The 16,836-nt window shown below is 50.4% G+C and overlaps 1 protein-coding gene across 7 annotated transcripts in view; it reads right to left on the bottom strand.

Annotated features, from left to right (window-relative positions):
* Positions 1-6,088, bottom strand: part of MICAL2 (microtubule associated monooxygenase, calponin and LIM domain containing 2) — a 182,265-nt gene extending 176,177 nt beyond the window's left edge. For all 7 annotated transcript variants that reach the window (XR_001363607.1, XM_014545887.1, XM_014545889.1 and 4 more), the window contains exon 1: positions 6,018-6,088. The gene's annotated coding sequence lies outside the window, so the exon portion shown is untranslated. The remainder of the gene's footprint in view (positions 1-6,017) is intronic.
* Between the last annotated feature and the right edge of the window lie 10,748 nt (positions 6,089-16,836).

Below are 16,836 nucleotides of genomic sequence, written 5' to 3'. Positions count from 1 at the left end.
CGTAATCCCACTCCCTCCCCCACCCGCCTTGCTTTCTCCCACCTTTGTGTAATATGGCTTCTGTTCCCTCCATGATTCCAAATGCATAAAATGTCATTTCCTGGAAGCATTTATCGATGGCTTCTGTTCCCTCCATGATTCCAAATGCATAAAAGAAGCTGCAATCTGTCATTTCCTGGAAGCATTTATCACAATCTGTTGAGATCTTGCTTCCAGGCGTATCCTCTGTTTGGCTCAAATAAATTTTTTATGATAATTCTCTACAGGTTTGGACATTCATCATTTGGAAACTGATTCTGTAAGGGAAGGTGCCAGGTACTAACCAGTACACATACCTAGTTCATTTCAGTTGTCCTTTTAGAGCAGTGGTTCTCAACCTTCTGGCCCTTTAAATACAGTTCCTCATGTTGTGACCCAACCATAAAATTATTTTCATTGCTACTTCATAACTGTAATGTTGCTACTGTTATGAATCGTAATGTAAATATCTGATATGCAGGATGGTTTTAGGCGACCCCTGTGAAAGGGTCGTTCGACCGCCAAAGAGGTCATGACCCACAGGTTGAGAACCGCTTCTTTAGAGTCAGACACTCTGTATCTTGTGGGACACGGACAAGTTTTTAACCTGTATCTGCCTCAGTTTTCTCTTCTTTACAATAAGTAGCCATGCCCAACTCTCAGAGGGCTCCTGTGAAGAACAAACAAGGTAAAATATGTAAACCTAGTGCTTGCCCTTTGGAAAGAGCTCAAGACACCTTCCCTTGAGCTCAGTGGGAAATGCTGAGCCAAATGGAGTCCTATTGGAAAAAGTGTGTGACTTCTGTCTGGTTCACATGCCATCAACACAGCGAAGGGATGGCCGGCCTCTAACCCGAGAGCCCTCTCTCAGAGCAAGGGGCAGTGCGGGCGGCACACAATGCAGGCCCTCCGCATGAGAGTCTCAGCACGAGGCTTGCTTAGCAACAAAGGAGATTTTTATCTTAATGGCAAACCCACAAGAGGCCACTACTTCTGAGGCTGGGCCCTCACAGCCCTCACCTTTCTGTCTTGAATTAATCTTTCACCACAAGACGTGCCATAAAACAGAATACTGCTGACTCGACAGTGTTAAGTCACTAAGCACAAGCCAAACAGCCTGCCCATGAGAAGCCTGACCTCTCTGTGGTGCTGCACCCAACTTTTATTAGGCCTCAGTGAACAACGAGGTGGGAGCAGTTGGGGCCCTGCTCACACCTAAGACAATCAAGCTCAGGGTCAAAGAGAGGCGTGGAAAGTGTGGTGGCTGAACCCACGTGAGGAGGCAACTTGTCGCCACTTCATGGGATGTTTACAGCTCCCCTGGTTGGGAATCGGGAGGTTGATTACCCCCTCAGGGCCACCACTAGCCTGCTTTATGGTTTGGTTAAGTCACATCTGTGGGCCTCAGTTTCCTCACCCATAAAATAGGAGAGTTAGATTAGATGAGTTCCTTCCAGCTTTAATCATAAGTCTTGGAGACAGATCTACCTTCCCCAGCTCCTTCCCTTTCTGTGTTAGTTGTGAGATACCTTTTAGCTCTCACTGAGCAGCCTCTACCAACACTGTGGCCTTTATTGCTCCAGTGTCTGGTCATCCCTGAGCACAAAGCCTGGCCAGGGAAGAAGAGGATAAACTTGGGACCATATTCTGAAGAACTTAACTAGTACCCTCTGGTCAAGTGACTCAGAGTCCAGGGACCTTGGGGCATCAAGAGCTTGGATAGATACACCAATGTGGACAAAAAAAAAAGGGGGGGGTTCTACAGAAATTAACCTCACAGGGGTGACCTGATTATAAATTTCTAATAGGGCATATAACTTCTTTAGTAAAAGGCTTCTCTTGCCTTCAGCAAGCCCTGTCCACTGTTTCTGTGCATCCAAGTCAACACACCTTTGAAATGCCCCTTCTCAGACCCCTCCTTCTAAAGCATAACCACCCGCAAGAGAGTGCATCATTTTTCTTAACCCTCCCGTAATCCCACTCCCTCCCCCCCCCGCCTTGCTTTCTCCCACCTTTGTGTAATATGGCTTCTGTTCCCTCCATGATTCCAAATGCATAAAAGAAGCTGCAATCTGTCATTTCCTGGAAGCATTTATCACAATCTGTTGAGATCTTGCTTCCAGGCGTATCCTCTGTTTGGCTCAAATAAATTTTTATGACAATTCTCTACAGGTTTGGACATTCACACATCAATACCACCAACCCCTAATCACCTGGCTGGCTTCTTCCCACCCAAGGATTTTCCCCACTCCCCTCCTATTCCAATCCATACACCATAGGCTCTCAACACTATCCAAATCTATCCAAACATTAGACCTTCCCCCATGCTGCTGGGCGCAGACCAGGGCAGCAAAGGCAGTTCTTATCTGCACACTGGCTGATCTGAGGGGTGGGGCAGAAGTGGCAAAGCTACAAAGACCGGGAGAAAAGTGCTTATGGAAGCAAGCTCTGGCCACGTGAGGAGGAGGAGACAGGGAGGAGGAGACAGGAAGGAGGAGATGGGGAGGAGGAGACCACGCTAATCAAGAGGACAGACAGAGTGTGCTCAGACAACCACAGAAATCTAAGAGGCTGCTTTAAAATGCCACAACCCTCAATGCCCCCCTTATTTCCTTAATAAGAAATCTGAGGGCAGGTAAAATTCAGTGACTGGCCCAAGGTCATGCTGCTAAACTGTGAACAACCAACACTAGAACATGGCTCTCTGGTTTCAGCCGACTTTTTTTTTTCCACTCCACTCCGTTGACCTCAAGAATCTATTTAGGTTGGATCCCCTGCAGATTCTGCGCAACATGACCCAAGTCTCACTTAGGGAAAGAGCAGGCCCAGCTGATAGTTTGATAACGGCCTCCCCTACCCCATGCGTTCCTTCCCAACCTGGCATGGTCCACTTGTTCTTTCTCCAGCCCTTGCCAAAAAATCTTGGGGAGTTCAGAGGTCAGTGAGAAGGGAGAGATAGGTCTTCCTGTCCCTACAAAACCCTAAATATCCGAGATAACCCACAGGATCCTCTTCCTCCAGCTGGAGGAGGCTGGTGGGGAAGACAGGCAGGAGGGGATCAAATGAACCCACTGGATGTCTGACCTGATTAGGCCAAGAGTATCCATCGTGGGCAGTTAGATGGGTCATCTGAAGGTTTATGACAACAAGCAATAGGATCTGCCTTTCAAAGATCCCTGTTGGAGGATCATCTCAGCATTAGGAGCAGAAAGCTCTGAGTAAAAGATTCAAGGCATTAATTATTTAGTGTGCATGACCCAGTTCTGGGAGGTGAGGCTGGGTGAGAAGAGAACTCACCAGTTCCTTATCGTGGCAAGAAATTCAAATACTTCACAGAGTAGTGTTCCCTTGCTGCCAAAGAGGATCCATTTATGGTTAAGTGTGGCAAAAAAAAAAAAAAAGAAAAAGAAAGAAAGAAAAGCCAAAGTTCACTCATTCAACAAATATTTACTGAGCTCCTCTATGTACGTAGCTATGGTTGGAGCATAGTAGAGTAGAATGGGCACTGAGTTCATGAACAGGAGGCCTGGACAGTGTCCCATCTCAGCCCTTTTTCTGGGCAGGTTACAGCCTAAGTCAAATTTCTCAGCTGTGAAATGGGAGTAAATCTACCTATTATGAGATGAAATAATTTTAATAAATGTAAACTGCAATGTAAACCTAAGGTATAAACAATGATGATATAACACCACACACTTTCCCTGCCCTAGAAGTTTAGATGTTTACAACCTGATCATGTTTAGGAAAATAATCCAAGGTACCCATTAGGGAAACATCACATTCTCTGTAATTTGGGCAAATTGTATGTTTCAACCTGCCTGTGGGGATGGAACCTGCAGTCAGTTCCGGACCCTCGGTCTGTATGCCCAAGAAGGGGCAGAATAAAAATGGAAAGGGTAGCCAGCACCTACCTGGTCCAGTAGCATACCTGGACTGAGCAAATGACCAGGAGAGCCCCAAGATTCAAGGGGTTGGAGGGAGGGGGGGGAGATGGAAGACCAACTGGAAGTGCGGTCAATCAGAAACAACAAAACAAAAATTCACTTAGGCACAACAGGGATAAGCCAGCCAGAAACTTACGCACTTCCCTCCCCATCCACATTTCAGACCATGACAGGATTCACTGTCTGTTGCTCCACCCTTCTCTGTGGACATACTCGACATTCTGTGTTTCTCCAGGAGACAGGAGGGATGCTCAGGTCCCTGAACAGGACCTCTTTGCTCAGATACTAAGAATCAGAATTACTAGAGCAGCTTTCCCGTTGGTCCAGTCAACCCCTCTCATCCTGCTGATCAGGATTCTCACCATGGACTCCTCACCCCCATGGATCCTCAGCGCCCACCGGGCTGGCCTCTTGAGTGGGGCCCTGAGGATTTCCCCTCGGCCCCTCCTCTCCTTCCTCTACATTCCCTCTAACTCAGGGCACTCATTAAGTTCTTCACCCTCCTGTCAAGACAGAATGATAGTCCCCAGATGGTCTCTGGTGGCTGTATACAGAGGGAGGTAGAGGCAGTGTAGGGAGAAGTGGAGAGAAGGCTGGACTAGAAGTCCAGAGCCTGCCTTCCAAGTCGCCATGTGGCCCTGGCTGGTTATGTAATCTTGAGAAAGTATCTTCAGGCCAGGCCTCAGTTTCCCTATCCAGTAATGAGGGGTTTGCTCTAAATTATCTCTTGGGTGCTCTCTAATTATAAAATTTGGTATTACAGAAACTGCCCTAGCCTGGACCACAGGAGACTGGGTCCTGGTCCATATTAGGCTACCGCCTAGGGCAAGTTAGCTGACTGCGCACACCTCAGTCTCCATGTCTATAAAATAAATGAGAATGGTGTGACTACCCTTCCCAGGGGGCAAGGCTCTCATGAGACACTGAGGTAGAACTTTGTTAGCCATAAGCCCTGAAGAAATCTCAGGTTTTGAACTCCTTGAGCCAACTAACAGCTATGCCCAGCCTCGTGCCTGGTACTGTACCACTGGGATGGGGCTGCCCAGCTCAGACAGGAAGGCTGCAGGACAGGTGTTTGCCCTCAAGGCTCTCACAGCTGGTGGGTGAGACGGACAAGTGAACAAACCTTACCTCAGCCAGTGATGTGCCTGAGGTCTGAACAAAGCACTATGGGAGTGTAGAGGAGGAAGAGGCGCCGATTTTGCCCTGGGGAGTGAGGGAAGCTTCTCAGAGGGAACAGTGAGTCCCAGAAGCGGGGATCTATTCCAGGAGCAGGTGGACTGGAGCCAAGGCAAAGAGGGGAGGCAGAAAACAAGGCTGGACTATGAGGCTGAGGTCTGACTGGACGAGGCCTTGAAGGCAGAATGTTGGTCAGACAAGTCTACAAGGAAGGAGCCCGCGAGAACAGTGGGAAGGCTCTTACAATACCAGTGCATGAGGGTGACTGTGAAAAACATGCCATTACTGATTTCTGCCTATACCTTAGCCTCCTAGGCCCAAAGCCTCCATGGACCTGCAGAAAACACATAGAGATGTAAACAGGTTGGTTCTCCTCAGAATGAGACCCAAGCGGAGGAAGATGCTGCAATCACATTTTCAAATCTTGGACAAATGGTCTCCGGTGCCCTGAAGGCACTCCCAACAGAAGCTGCCCAGCCAGATTCTTGCCTTGGCACCGATCGGAGCCAGAAAGAGACGGAAGCATCGACAGAGCTGGGGCTGGAGTCGGGACAGCTGGGCTGCTGGTCTTCCTCAGGGAAAGGGGGCAGAGACCCCACCCACCCAAAGACCACTGAGTTAGACAGGTCCGTCAGGTCCTCACACACATCTCAGTCTCTATCCTGCCTCCCTCCCTCCTCTGACCACGTGGGAGGGCTGTACACAGGTTGTAGGCAAAGATGAGAGCTTTCACTAGCCATTGTTTCTTCAAATGGGCTCACATTCACTTGGGCCTGTAGAAAGAGTGCAAGCGCCCCTACACATTCCAAAGAGCCACTGAAGCCAAGAGCTACTCAGTGGTGCAGTGAAGGAGACCCACCACTGTGGCTTACTCACCTGATCCTTAGGCATCGCAGTGACTCAAGTGGCTCCCTTCCAGGACGAGCCCCGCACAGATTGCCATGTCCCTTTAAAAACAAGAGCCCAACAGTGAACGTTACTTTATCATACGTTACAGCCTCCTATCTTCTCCCCGCCAAGAGGGCCACCGCATGCTTGTGCACTTTGCCCCTTAGTAACACATTACCCAACAGGAGGAAATGGACAGAGAGTTCCTCTCTGTGCTCCCAATCTTGCATGTGAAGAAAGGAATTGTGAGATGCTCACACAAATGCTATTGTCTGCCACTGTCTGGGCACCCACGGGCTTATCACATCTCCACACAAAGGCTTGCTGAGAAAGGGAGGTGCGTCTGGGGAAAAACGCTTTATTAGGCACTTCCGTAAAAACAAAAAATGCCAGGATTCCTAAGCTTAGGACATGACAAAAGTAAATCAAGCTGATATAAACACCTCATCACAAGTCACCAAAGTGAAATGTATTACATTTCCTAAGCTGGAAAGGACCAAAATGCGAAATACACTAGGGAGTTATAAAAGTGGGCCACCTGACCGTGGCTGGGCTTCCTAACCAAATTATTACTTTGGCTTCCGATGGCCACCCAAATGATTTGATTACATCTACTGCTTCTGCAGAACATGCCTCTGCACCTGTCCGGAAAACGGAGCCCAGAGTCGCAGGCATTTCTGAAGATGGACTTTCACCATTCTAAATTGTGCACAAGAGGCAGCCTCTCGCAGACAGAAGCGAATGCCGGTGTGCATGTTGAGATCTCCAAGAGCCAATCCCCATCCTCCCTGGACGCACACACGTGTTCAGCAGGGCAGTAGGCCTACGTGCCCACATAAACACACAGGTGTCCTAATACACACAGGTCTGCACTGAGAGCCGGGGGTTGGGACTCACTGTTCAGAATTCTCAGACTATTCATGGGAGAGAAGCTACTACTGACTGAGCACCGGCCAAGCATGGGACGAGCACTGTTAGGGACTAGACCTACTTTGTCTCGGTGGCTCCTCACAGACAGGGACAGGGGCTCGGAGAGCAGAAGGCCCTGGCATGGCCGCACTGGGACCACGTGCTCGTGGTCGATCCCGCCACCAGGTGAGAGGTGTGCTAGTGCAGCTGCGTGCTGGTAGGCTTCGAGAGCAGCCACCTGGGCATCATCTCTGTCATCATCATCATCATCATTATGAAGCCACACCTCCCCTGCCTGTGGCAGCTGACAAACAGGCTCGCCCGCCTTGGCCACATTCTATCAGCATGAGCTGTGGGCCCTGTAGAGTCATCTGGAGCCAGAAGTCAGAGAGGCTGGAGTCTCCATGTATCTGCTTCTCAAGGGAAGCTTCTGGGTACAGTGGGTGGGGAAGCTGGACATCCTGGCAGAGATTTCTACCATTGGTCTTCCCAGGTTTGAAACTTCCCATGCTCCCCAGATCTCAGGAACAGAAGGCCCTGTCCACCCAGGGACGATGCTGAGACCAGAAGCAGGGAAGCAGGGTTGTCTGAGGTTCTGCTTGGATTGTCTGCAAGGCGGGTGCAGGTGGGCACTTCTGGACAGCCTACAAAGGCTGACCACCAGTCAGATTCCCACACAGGCCTGCACACACTGTGATCTAGCCACTCCAAGTACCAACTCGTACCCTCTCTCTGACCATCAGCCAAACATGCTTTGAGCTGCCTTTATTTCCACTAAGTCAGAAGGCCTGGAGCCCAGCATCATTCCTCCCTTACATGAGCCTCAGCTCCCTTGTCTGTAAAATGAGAAGCTTGACCTAATGGGTGATTTCCTCGCCAAGGATGCCTTCTAGCTGACTCCTCCATGGGCCCTGACTTTTAGAGACATCTGTAAAAATTAGTTAGTCCTTTAAAGGAAGGAGAGGGATTCATCCATGGGTAGTTATCATTTGCTATCTCAGACAATTGTCCCAGCAACCCAATGAGTCAGGTAGTAAAGTCATGTCATAGAGGGGGAAACGGAAGCAAGGTACAGCCAAGTGCCGCCTTACCTGGAGACTCACTCAGCACTGCCCACAGCAGTCTGGGACTCACAGGTGAGCTGGCCTGGCTCCATGCCCACGCTCACTCCCTGACACAAAGTCTTTAATCAGAATGAAGAAACAAGTCTCCCCTTGGACCTGCCATCACGCCAGTCCCAAGCAGAGGAGCATGAGGTCTCCAGGCCCCTGTGGGCCTGACTTGGGAGGTGCAGGAAAGGTCTCCTGTGAGCTGGAGTGGCCTCATGAATCTCGAGGAGCCTAAGAACAACTCGGGAACCTTCCCCTCTGCTGTTCTCCAAGCCTAGCTCCATAGAGGCCAGGTCTTCACTGAGGGACCCCAAGCACTTGGAACAGGGCCTCCACACTGGGGACTCCATCAATATTTGATGAATGGAGGAATGAAGAAATCCAGAGCTTAGATGCACTGAAGACTTACTTAGGACCCTCTGGTATGAGTTAGTGTGAAACACACCCAGCTTGGAGCCACAAAGCCTCAGCAACATGCACCGAGTGGAGGTCTCCACACTCCAAGCTCCCAGACAGAGAATGGAGGTGCAGATGCTGAACCAGGTCTGCTCTTCATTCCAGTCACCAGGGGAGCTTCTGACAGAGCAAGGGAAGTGTCTGCCATAAAGGCTACTGAAGTGGTCCTGAGCTCAGGCCCTGGATTCAGGCAAACCAGGCTTCCTATCCCAGCTCCGTCACATTGCGTGAGTCAGGTGACCCCTGGGCAAGCTACATAATCTACGTGAGCCTCAAGTCCTTATCTGAAAGCAGGGATAATGTTAGTGCCTACTCCATGAGGCTGTTCTGAAGATGGACTAAGAGAATGCTGTAAAGGACATAGCCCCGTGTGTCGCTCAGAGTAAGTGCCTGCAGCTGATAGCTGTTGTTATTGTCTGCATCAGAGTGGGTGGTTACAAGCACATCTGGAGTCCTTTGCATGGGTTCAATTCCAGCTCTCCTATGAGCTATGTGGCCCTGGGAAAATTGCTTAACCTCTCTGTGCCTCATCTTCCTGGTATGTAAAATGGTGTTGATTTGAAGATTAATGAGTTATATAGGTAAAGAGAAAGAGCTTAGAATGTCTGGCACAAAATAAGCACTCAATAAAAGTTAGTATTATTCTTATTTATTAGTAGTACTAGTATCCTTCTCCCTTTGTTCTGACAACAGATTTCACCCCATCTTCTACTCCCCAGACAAAAAGGTGGTCATGGGACTCAAGATAGGTTCATCAGAGTATCTTCCCTCCTAGGCCATATTCATGGGTACAAAGGGTGAGCTCGTGCTCCAAGCTGGGAAAATATCCAATCTGAAAAGTCATAGTGGAGGCCTAGTCCTCTTGGGAAGGGTGGAGGGCTGTGTGGGGTCAGCTGGGAGCTGTCTGCAGCCACAGGCCACTAAGCAGGGAGGGTACTGTTTTGGGGATGTTGAGGTCACCTGTTCTCTGCCCCCTCATCTACAATGGGCCCTCCACCCCACCTAGAGACAGCCTTCAGGAAAGGAACTGCCTTAAGGCCCTGACGGGAGAGGCAGCCGGTGGATACCCACAGTGCATCTGTGGGCATGTTTCCTTCTCTGGACATTGGCTATTTTAAGCTCCAAGAGCATCAGTGCAATGCTAATGAGATGGCATTTACCCATGGGTTTTAACTGGATGTGCCTGTCAGAATCCCATGAAGAGATTTTTTTTTTTTTGGGGGGGGGGCTTTTGTTTGTTTTTATTTCTCCACAGCTTTACTAAAAGATTCTGACTTAACAAGTACAACTACAATGGCTGACACATAGCTAAACTGTTATCTTTGCTTTGTCTCATTTTCTCCCCACCTCTGGGCCACCACCCAAAGATGGTCTATTCCCATACCTCCAGGTCTTCTAACAGCCCCTTGCCATTCCCTCTAGGAAAAGGAGCTCTACCTTCAGATGTGTTTTAAAGGGTTTTAGAGAAACAGAAACAAAAACAAACCCCTGGCTGGCAACAAAAACAAAGAACCAAACCTCCCCATCTCCCGCAGCATTAGCCATACGTGAATGGGAGAATGAGCCCATGCATTATTCCGCTCATCCCCAGGGGGGGCGGGGGGGAGGGGGGCTGCACCCAGGTCAGCACAGGCCTAAACTCAACAACCCATGCGGCGAGGTCCCTGCAGACGCAAACCTCAGCTCGTACAAAAAGAGACTCAGCCGGAGAAGAAAGTGGCAGCTTCCAACATTTGCTGGAGAAAAATTGAAATCAGTGACCTGAAACGCTGTGAAAACCATCCTGACCACAGTAATGTCAAGAGCAGCCACCCTTGGCAGGGTGTGGACTGTACCTGTGGGGGCAGGGGCGCGCAGGAAGCCATTCCAAAGAGGCCTCACCCACCAACTCCGCAGGACACACGCAGAGCCACACACTGTCCGAGCCTGCGGCCAGCTAGTGGCTTTTCCTCTTTGTCTCCCAGCAACGGAGTTCAGGCCGAGGCTGCCCAGTCGTGGGGGATTATCCAGACAGGTATTTCCCTTGCTTCTCTTTGTCTTTGTATAACTGTATGCTCTGCTACTTAACAATACATAAAGACATGAAAAGGAACTGGCTGGCTTCCCCTGGGGGAAGGATTTGGGACCACACTCCCTGGCTGGGGCGCAGCTGGTGCCACGCTGCCAAGCACTCCTGGTGTGGCAGTGGTGTCCCCGCACTGGCAGGGATCCGTGGGCAAGCTGATTGGTCTGAACCTGGGGGAAGGATTTGGGACCACACTCCCTGGCTGGTGCGCAGCTGGTGCCACTCTGCCAAGCACTCCTGGTGTGGCAGTGGTGTGCACCGCACTGGCAGGGATCCGTGGGCAGGCTGATCGGTCTGAAATCTGAAAGGGATGGAATGCTCAGGGGTCCCATTTCCTGCCCCACCAACATGGTTCTCCGTAAACCAGCCAGGAAAGACCATTCACTAAGCATTTGCCAAGTGTCCTGACCGGGACTGTGAAGAATTCCTGGGGAGCAGGAGCCTGGACTTGGGGCGCAGAGGCGGTGGAGAGAAGAGTGCTGAGACCTTGGACAGGTCAAGGCTCTGAGGTGCCCCTGCTCCCCTTTGGGGGATGCCGTCTCCCTTATAAAGCCAGGGTGTGGATTCGATAGATAGTACATGTCCAAGCACAGTCACGGCTGGCGTGTTAGTGTTGCTATGAGCCAGGAACTGCATGCTAAGTGCACTGCGTGGAGTATTTCACCAGATCCTCACAACCTCCCTGTGAGGGAGGGAAGGGCAGGGGTCCTCCAGTTCAAATGAGGGCGCTGAGAGTCAGAGAAATCAAAGCACCTCCCCAAAGTCACACAGCTCATGCGAATCAGAGCTAGAAAGTACCCCCAGGCCCGTCGACTCCACACTTCTAATCTCTGCTTGACTGCCTGCTGTCTGGTAGGTGCTCAAAACACGTTACATGACATGTAAATGCGGAGCTGGGGGCTGCTGGCTCTCCACCCAGGAGGCATATGGAGAAGAGGGGACATTTGGCTGAGAGAGTTTAGGAAGCCTTTCTGAAGCAGGAAGGGCTGGTTCTCGGTCTTGCGGGGTAAGGATGGATAAAGGCAAAAGAGAAGGAAAGCACTGCATGCTGGGAAAGACAAAGAAAGAACTGGAGGCAGGGGTGGCCCAGGCAGGTGGGCAGAGAACAGCAGTGGAGACTGGCCAGGCTGGTGGGAGGAAGAAGGGAGACTGGCCTGAGTGAGGAATGGGCCCCCTGAGTCATTACCGTGGGGGCCATTCCACCTGGGATTGTTCTCACCCACACCCCAGAGACGCTACTGTGTCTGCTCCTTTGGTCACAGAATAGCTGCGGAGGGAATTGAGACCCATGACTGAAAAGGCCCGATACCCCATCTCTCCCCACAGCAGGCTTAGAACCCAACTCAATGAGCAGGGTGTGGCCAGCTCCCAGCCCGCAGATTCTAGCCCAAGTTCCAAGACGCCAGGAAGCTGCCAACCCAACTCAATGAGCAGGGTGTGGCCAGCTCCCAGCTCCCAGGACGCCAGGAAGCTGCGTGCTGCCCTAGGCACACAGTATCGCCACCATTACCCTGGCATGCAAGGTTTCCAGGAGAGGGGAAAATAAAAGTAAAAATGAGGCCTTAGGACATGAGCTCTCATAGCCAGGTCCCTATCTCACCTGAGGTCTCATTCCTCACACCTGCCGGGACACATTTTCTAAATGACCTCTTGTTGAGCTGAACTACACAGAAGAGTCTTCCGCTTAAGGAACTAGTTTGATAAGCCCTGGAGCCTGTGGTTTAGTCCCACCTTAGCTGGAAGGATCATTTGCCTGCTTGCCTCCTGGAGAGAAAGTGCTCCACCATCCCACCCCACCTCTCCACACCCCACAGTCTCTGCTACGCCCCCCACCCCCACCCCCCAGCAACTCCTTGCACCTTGGACATGGTTCTGGGCTCCTCCTGGGTGAAGGCGTGGATGCCAGCCTCCTCCACCTCCGACTGCAGGTTCCCCAGGGCACTGCTGGGGTCAGGCACTGCTCCAAATGCTAGAGCTCCCCTGCCTCAGCTCCCCACCAAGCCCAGAGTGAGGAGTCCCAGGCTAGGCCTCAGACCCGCGGAGAAGGGAAAACTGAGTGGTGAGGATTTAGGCAACTAGGATCATTGGCTCAGTTCAAGCCCACCGTTGTGTGCTCTCTTGGAAGTAACAGGACCTGGAGGAGGGAGGAGGATAGAAGCAGAACTGGTGGTGACATGGGCTCTTCCCAACCCTCGGCAGGAGAGGGACAAGGGGAAATGATGAAAAGGCTTTGGCAGATGGCCAATCTGAGCCTCCAGACCACTGCTTCCTGGGATGGATGATGGGGGGGTACCTGTTTCCTTACCTTCCACCTGTGAGTCTGTGGGCAAATTACTTAATTCTACAGAGCCTCAGCCTCCTTAGCTATTAAATGGGGATAATAACCAATGCCCACACCAACGATTGTGAAGACAGAGCGAAATGTGGATGAGGACATGCTTTGCAAGCTGTGAAGCACCCTTAGAAACAGCAGGTGTTTTTCATAATCCTAGTGGGTGGGGAACACAGGTCAGAAAATGTGGCTTGAAGGGAAAAGGAGAACTAGGAATCCATTCCATGCCTCCAACTTCTTTCTACACCTTCTAGGACAAGGCACAAGTCTCCAGGGACTTAAAAAGCACCTGATGGAGACCTATTTATTCCCTGGTCTCAAACACTTGGTCTGGTAAGGGGAGAAGAGCTCCACCCACATTTCCATAATAAGGCAAAACCACATGTGTTGCGGGAGGAATTATACAGAGGATGAGACATTTTATTCTGGTCTCCCAGGTCAGGGGAGGCTTTTATAATAATATTATGCGTAATGACTGTTAGCATAATAATAACTCTTAGTGCTTGCTATGGGCTAGGCAGTTCTAAGTATTTACATGGCGCATCTCATTTAATTCTCATGAAGCCCTATGAATGGGTTCACAGATGACAAAACTGAGGCACAAAGAAATTCACTCCCGTGTTGGCCTTACACACCTGGGAAGTGGTAGAGCTGGGATTTGAACCCATCAGGCTCTGCTCCTTCAGCACTTCAGGGGCTGGGTCAACCAAGATAGGTCTCTGACCGACTCTGTCTGGCTGAAAGGCTCTGATAAGGCCTGCAGGATGAGTCACTGAGGGAAGGCACTGACTCACCCAGGGCCTCTTCCTCCCATGGGCTGCTGACTCCGGGCCCTGCCACTCCCTGACACTGCCCCTGGTCCATCCTGAAGGCTGGCCATGACTCTAACTCTCAAGGCTCCATGTGGGCACCAATACCCAGGGAGACTGACGTAAGAACCTAAACGTGGATGTACATTTACATAACAGAACATTCATGGAATAATTGTTCTGACTATAAAAGGTAGTTCAGTGTTAAGGGGGGAAAAAACCCCTCAAATCCCTGCTCTGCTACTCATGGGCTCTGTGACCTCAGACAAATCTTGGCCTCTCTGAGCCTCAGCTTCCTCATCTGTGAGATGTGGTTAACGGCTTATCTCAAGCAATTGTTGCAAAGATGAAAGGAAATAACATGCCCAGTGCAGCACCTGGCACACCATCAGCTCGATAAATAATGAATGAATCCGATGACCTTACAGAGCATTTCCACTCTTCAATCATTTTCTTCATGAGAATATCTGGTGGTAATAGTAGTACTTTTAACTAGTATTCATCTGCCACTAAGCCAAATCCATTACCTCATTTCATCCTTAAAAGCATCATTCTCTTCCATTGACTTAGCTTCGGAACAACAGAAAGGATATGTCCAACACATTAATTTTATTCGCACACACACACATATATATGGAGAGAGAGCAGACGGTCAAACAAGCTAATACTCAACAGGCACTTACTACATTCAGTATTCTACATTCAGCAACCTATCTCACCCTCTCAAATACATGCCTGTAAGGTAAGTATTATTCTACCACCCATTTTACAGATGCAGAGCTTGAGGCACAGAGGTTCAGTAACTTGCCCAAGGTCACTTAGGCAGGATTCAAACCCAGAGCCCACATTTTTAAGCACTACACTACACTAAACTAATGAGAGAAAACTCGCGGCAACTATGTATAAACCACCCCCAAGCGCCAAATTCTAAGAACTCCAGTGTGCTGTCACCGTCCAGCCTAAGCCCTGCCTCCATTCCCTTTCTGCCCCTACCTGCTCTCACCCTCACCCTGCCCCACTGCTTTTGCTCCCTTGCCCTGCCCCACCATGCCCAGGCAGGAACTGCCAAACCAGTGGACTTTTCAAAGCCCTGGTCATCTCCTCCTGGGACCTTAGCCTCATCCCCTACGTTCTATCCTCCACAGAGTTACTAGGGACATCTTCCCAGACATGGTGCTCCTCTGCTCAAGAACACTCAAAGGCTCCCTGCTGCCTCGAGCTGAGACCCAGTGGGTCGAAGAGGATCCCCTGGGGACTCGAGGTCCCTGCACTGCCTGGCCTGGCCCCCTTTCTTATGGCCCCAGACTTGCTGGCTTACAAGTCCCAGCAACAGGGTGAGTCAGGGAGGCCGTGCCTGACCAGCCTATTGAAAATTACAGCCCTCCCCCCAACTGCCACCCTCCGCCCCACCCAGCACAGCCTGTCTTCTTCCCCGCAGCAGTGCTCTTCCCCCACCTCTTATCGCCTGGCCTCATACGCTTCACTTACCCGTTTACTGTCTCCCCTCCATGTGGCAAGGGATTTCACCCTGGGTTTTTTTTCCCCTGCTATAACCACAGCTACGCAGAACAGGTTCTGACACCCAGTAAGAATCATAAACATCTGCAGAATGAATGAATGAATGAGTAGGCATTTAAAATGCCCAAGAAGAAAATGTCCAAACAGTACAATGATGGGGGAAGGGCTAGCATGCCTCTGGCCTCCCTCTCTGCTCCTGAGGACATCTCTGGAGGACAAGCTGAGATGCCGAGATTAAAATGTCTGGAGGCCAAACCCCTTCTTGCCCAACCCTCCCTAGGATTTACAAGAGTTCCCTATGAGACCCTGGGCCCTTATCCTCCCACCTCTGTTCTGAACTTACACACACACACACACACACACACACACACACACACACACACACACAATCTCCGGCTCTCTGTCATATTGAAAGCTGTCTGCATCAGTCCTAAATTCATCTGCCCAACCTCAGCTCCCTCCACCCACCTTCAAACCAGGCCATTTCCCATTCCTCCTGACCTTGACGCCCACTAGAATGCTCTCTTCTTCCTCCTACTTATCCATCGGCCCTTCATCTTTCCTTTGAGATCCAGATCAAATGTACTCTCCTTCCCCTCTCCCTCCTCCTCTTCCTCTAGGGAGCTTTCCAGGTCCTCTTCAGCCCCTAGAAAACACCCCCCACACCCGATGCTGTCTCTACCAGTCATATGGAAATTAGTCATGAACTACCATGTGACTTGCCTTCTATGAACTGAACTATTACCAAAATCTCCTGTTACTTTTTTAAAACACGTGTGTCTTGTTTTCCCGAGTATATTGTGAACACTTAGGGAGGAAAGGCTGAGCCTTAGCCACGTTGCCCTTCCCACAGCACAGGGCCTAGGACACACACTAGGTGCTCAATATACCTGTGCTTCTCAATGAACTGCCCAAGGTAAACAAGTCACCTTCCTAAGCAGGTCACTTCCTCAATTATGGGTACCTGAACTGGCTCTCCCAATTCCCTGAATTTTTCCTTCAGGGCCTGCTCTGACCTCGGGTATCTGCAAACCCAGTCATGGGCTTGTGTTTTCAAAGGGTGTTAGGCCCATTCTAAGGGCACTCCCTGTGCTGAGCAGGTGAGTATGACTGGGAGAGAAATGACCTGTCAAGTCCCACAGGTCTGGAAAAGAAAAGTACACAGCTCCAGGCAAACACAGACGTTCAGAGTGCTTCAACTTCCTTAAATACTGGAGTTCAACAGAGGGGAAAAAAACCATGGTGTAAGTTTTAGGTGCAGCAGCTCTCAGTAAATTGAGATTACCACCAAAGGTAGCAAAACCTTAAGTTACTGCTGAGCTTCAGAGAGGTGAACCAGGGAGGAGGGAGGAGGCCTGTTCACTGCAGACCCTCTCTGTGTGCGGCCATGCAGCCACCAGAGGAGGGTCTCCTGTGTCCGCACTGCAAGGTGAGTAGGCTGCGCCTAGACCTGTGCACGCCTGAGAACTGAGGTCCAGGTGGCAGCAGGAGGCAGAGCGATGACTCAGCCAGGTGAGTCCTACTCCTTCCACAGTTCAACAGTCCGGACTCCCAGATTATCTATGCTTTTTAAAATTCAGAATAGGAAAATGAATTCACATGGTTCAAA

The sequence above is a fragment of the Myotis brandtii genome, unplaced genomic scaffold (assembly GCF_000412655.1).
Source record: "Myotis brandtii unplaced genomic scaffold, ASM41265v1 scaffold422, whole genome shotgun sequence".
Classification (NCBI taxonomy): domain Eukaryota; kingdom Metazoa; phylum Chordata; class Mammalia; order Chiroptera; family Vespertilionidae; genus Myotis; species Myotis brandtii.
This window is presented reverse-complemented; position numbering and strand designations above follow the sequence as displayed.